At 43.5% G+C, this 4868-nt stretch overlaps 1 protein-coding gene across 1 annotated transcript in view; it reads left to right on the top strand.

Annotated features, from left to right (window-relative positions):
• Positions 1-3598: 3598 nt before the first annotated feature.
• The window catches only part of LOC106601593 (TBC1 domain family member 10B), a 15139-nt gene continuing 13869 nt past the window's right edge, over positions 3599-4868 (top strand). The window contains exon 1 of the mRNA XM_014193914.2: positions 3599-4062. The gene's annotated coding sequence lies outside the window, so the exon portion shown is untranslated. The remainder of the gene's footprint in view (positions 4063-4868) is intronic.

Below are 4868 nucleotides of genomic sequence, written 5' to 3'. Positions count from 1 at the left end.
TTCTGGGTAACGATTAAGTACCTTACTGTAATATATTTCCATAAAAATAGCTTTTTAGCAAAAAAATATTTCTCAAGCAAGAATTTAAGACACTACACAAGCTCTTCCCTGGAAACTGCCTGGGTCCAGGAACACATAGTGACTATGGTGACCTCGGAAACGGCAAGAGAAACAAAATGGAGGAACACATGGAACACAAGGTTTAAAACATTAATTACACATCCTTTACGTTCTCTCTAACCTCATTATGTCAATGGTGTGTCTAAGTTACAAGCCAGAGTGAGTCATTGTGGAGAAAAAATGTGAAGTTACCATTGAGATTACACAGATGTTGTTTTTCAATGCAGAACTATGCCACCATGTTGTTATTATGGAAACATTTTGTCAGACTCCAGAATCAAAGTAAATACTTCTAGCTCTAGGGGTGGAACCGAACACTGTGAGGGTTGAGAGCCAGAGGGACGTTACAGAAAACAATGTGTTATGTCACAACAGCGGTGTAGCCTATTTTTTATGCAATTTCAGTCATGCAGAGAGAGAATGCTCTAAACCACATAAGCTTGAAAGGGAAGAATGAGGGGAAGACTTAAGAAAGAAGGAGAGGCTACCCAGTAACCAGGGAGTTCCCTTGTAAACAGTCAGGGATTCCATCCTACTCTATGACATGTCTGGGTGTCCCCTGTTGGATTGGTTTCTCCATAGCAATCTTCTAAATATTTACACATGTAAATACTATGGCCTATTTATTGCCTTTCCTCCTCACGCCATTTGCATACACTGTATATAGACTTTTTTTTCTATTGTGTTATTGACTATACGCTTGTTTATTCCATGTGTAACTCTGTGTTGTTGTTTGTGTCGCACTGCTTTGCTTTATCTTGGCCAGGTCGCAGTTGTAAATAAAAAATAATAAAATAAATAAGACCTGTACTAGCTGAGCTTTACTCAGAGAGTTGTAAGTGGCTGGGTTGGATCAATGACAATAACAATTGAGTAACGCTTATGACTTCCAAACCCTACCAAGTACACAATAGAATGAATGGATGATTTCAAGGTTTTACTGCTAACCTACAAAACATTACATGGGCTTGCTCCTACCTATCTTTCTGATTTGGTCCTGCCGTACATACCTACACGTACGCTACGGTCACAAGATGCAGGCCTCCTAATTGTCCCTAGAATTTCTAAGCAAACAGCTGGAGGCAGGGCTTTCTCCTATAGAGCTCCATTTTTATGGAATGGTCTGCCTACCCATGTGAGAGATGCAGACTCGGTCTCAACCTTTAAGTCTTTACTGAAGACTCATCTCTTCAGTAGGTCCTATGATTGAGTGTAGTCTGGCCCAGGAGTGTGAAGGTGAACGTTAAGGCTCTGGAGCAACGAACCGCCCTTGCTGTCTCTGCCTGACCGGTTCCCCTCTTTCCACTGGGATTCTCTGCCTCTAACCCTATTACAGGGGCTGAGTCACTGGCTTATTGGTGTTCTTCCATGCCGTCCCTAGGAGGGGTGCGTCACTTGAGTGGGTTGAGTCACTGACGTGGTCTTCCTGTCTGGGTTGGCGCCCCCCCTTGGGTTGTGCCGTGGCGGAGATCTTTGTGGGCTATACTAGGCCTTGTCTCAGGATGGTAAGTTGGTGGTTGAAGATATCCCTCTAGTGGTGTGGGGGCTGTGCTTTGGCAAAGTGGGTGGGGTTATATCCTTCCTGTTTGGCCCTGTCCGAGGGGTATCATCGGATGGGGCCACAGTGTCTCCTGACCCCTCCTGTCTCAGCCTCCAGTATTTATGCTGCAGTAGTTTGTGTCGGGGGGCTAGTGTCAGTCTGTTATATCTGGAGTATTTCTCCTGTCTTATCGGGTGTCCTGTGTGAATTTAAGTATGCTCTCTCTAATTCTCTCTTTCTCTCTTTCTTTCTTTCTCTCTCTCTGAGGACCTGAGCCCTAGGACCATGCCCCAGGACTACCTGGCATGATGACTCCTTGCTGTCCCCAGTCCACCTGGCCGTGCTGCTGCTCCAGTTTCAGCTGTTCTGCGGCTATGGAACCCGGACCTGTTCACCGGACGTGCTACCTGTCCCAGACCTGCTGTTTTCAACTCTCTAGAGACAGCAGGAGCGGTAGAGATACTCTCAATGATCGGCTATGAAAAGCCAACCCTCAACAACTACTGTGATTATTATTATTTGACCATGCTGGTCATTTATGAACATTTGAACATCTTGGCCATGTTCTGTTCTAATCTCCACCCGGCACAACCAGAAGAGGACTGGCCACCCCTCATAGGCTGGTTCCTCTCTAGGTTTCTTCCTAGGTTTTGGCCTTTCTAGGGAGTTTTTCCTAGCCACCGTGCTTCTACACCTGCATTGCTTGCTGTTTGGGGTTTTAGGCTGGGTTTCTGTAAAGCACTTTGAGATATCAGCTGATGTAAGAAGGGCTATATAAATACATTTGATTTGATTTGATTTGATGGGCCAGCAAACGCATGGAAACCACGTGTTTGATTTCGTTCCATTAATTTAATTTCAGCTATTACAACGAGCCTGTCCTCCGATAACTCTTCCCACCAGCCTCCTCTGTTGCACATGGTAGTATTGTGGATGTCAAATATACAGTGCATCTGGAAAGTATTCAGATCCTTTCCCTTTTTCCACATTTTGTTACATTACAGCCTTATTCTAAAATTGATTAAATACTTTTCCCCCCTCATCAATCTACACACAATACCCCATAATGACAAAGCAAAATCAGATTTTTTTTAATATCGTGCACATTTATTAAAAATTAAAAATACCTTATTTACATAAGTATTCAAACCTTTTGTATGAGACTCGAAATTGAGCTCAGGTGCGTCCTATTTCCATTGATCATCCTTGAGATGGTTCTACAACTTGATTGGAGTCCACCTGTGGTAAATTCAATTAATTGGCCATGGTTTGGAAAGGCATACACCTGTCAATATAAGGTCCCACAATTCACAGCAAAAACCAAGCCATGAGGTCGAAGGAATTGTCCGAGACAGGATTGTGGCGATGCACAGATCTGGGAAAGGGTACCAAAAGACTGCTGAGCCATAAGACTGCTGAACAATTAATTAAATGGCCACCCGGACTATTTACATTGACCCCCCATTGTTTTTACACTGCTGCTACTCGCTGTTTGTCTATGCATAATCACTTTACCCCTAACTACATGTACAAATTACCTCGACTAACCTGTACCCCCGCACATTGACTTGGTACCGTTTGTTTACAACTTGTTAATATCTTATGCCGCCTACTGGTCTCAAAGTCTTGTGCTACTTGCTGTTAAATCGTAAAGATGTTGGTATTATTCTAAAAAGTAATGGTCTTATACCAACAGCAGAGGGAAGCAGAGTACTGAGAGACAGCGACAATCCGGCAAATGTTTGCCACCGTGAAAAAACAGGATAGTTTAGTTTAATCAAATGGTGCATATACAGATTCAACAACATATTTGAAAATGAAAGATTATTTGAGACAAATAATATGTACTTAGTTCTAGTTTAACCTGATATTATTATTTTCTTTGCCATGTTCTGCACTCGTGTTGACAGATGGTCCCTATTATGCCTATACGTGTGAGTGCCCGATCGCACTAACAGGAGCGCGCACGTGGCTGTCAGCAGAAGGAAATGCAGACGATTTGTGCTAAATGTCTAACAGCAGCACGACCACACTGATTGTGAAGGACAGTTTGGGAGAAAGGAATACCGTTTGGTCGTAAAATGATATACATTTGTAAGATTTAAATTCTCTGCAGTTATGTCAGAGAGTAACACAGACAGCTAGGTTAACAACACCCTCCTAACATCATTAGCCAGCAAGCTAGGCTAACTAGCTAGCTAATTTTGGGGGACATTGCGCCTCCTAACCTGCTCAGCCGTCATCTATTTATTTTCCTTTTGTTGACTGGACAGTCCAGCTTCTCATTGTCGTGTTTTCATTGAACGGAGGAGTTTAGCGGGCCGGAGTTGTGGGGGGCCCGCGGACAAACCCCCTGCCCTGGGCTTCCAGGCGGACGGATCACGTAGACACAAGGGCCGTGGGTAAGTTTACACGAGCGAGTTTATAGCGAGGGAAGCGGATGGGCAAGGCCCTGGACCCAATGGTCAGGCAGGGCCCCGACGACAGGGAGGGGAGTGGACCATTAGTTAACTAGAAAACTAAGCTGCCTGTTAGGCAACAATATAATTTTCCTGTGGTTGAATCGGGAAGTTGTGTCGCTTTGAATGAGGCCTCGAGAGGATATGAAAACACAATCGTTCGTTTTTAGGTAGTTAGCGTGTTGGCTGACGCGAGTTAGCAAACCAACCTGCTTAGATCAGCGAAATATGAATATAATGTTGTCCGTAATCTTGGTAGAAGAAATAAGGTACTGTATCGGTGGTTGCTAGCGAAGGTAATTTTGTCTGACTGTTGTGCTTGTTAGTGCATACACTTGATAGTGTTTGTGGCCACACCTGAGTTGATCGTTAGGGCCAGGCAGTCTTTTGAATGACTGTATTTATTCTACAATGTATTTGAATTGTTGACATGTCATTGTCAACGTCTATCTCTGTAGATTGTCCGTGGATTTTCAGTGTTCGATGACACTGGATAGATATTGGGCAGAAATGGAGAGGTGGGTTTGGGTGAAGTAGGCGGATCAAATCATCAAATGGAACAACATTAAGGGAAACCTCAGATAAACATGCATAATTCTACCTATTACTGTATTGTGGAGATGGTGCTTGTTGAAAATACCCCCATGGGCAATAATTTAAAAAAAATCCAAATCCATGTCCTCTAACTAAATATCAAATAGAAGACAGAGTAGGAGGTAGGTGTGTAATGAATGGCCAATGCCCTCTTT

Source organism: Salmo salar, chromosome ssa03, assembly GCF_905237065.1.
Source record: "Salmo salar chromosome ssa03, Ssal_v3.1, whole genome shotgun sequence".
NCBI classification, from domain to species: domain Eukaryota; kingdom Metazoa; phylum Chordata; class Actinopteri; order Salmoniformes; family Salmonidae; genus Salmo; species Salmo salar.
Note: the sequence above shows the minus strand (reverse complement) of the source record. Positions and strands in the feature narration are given on the sequence as shown.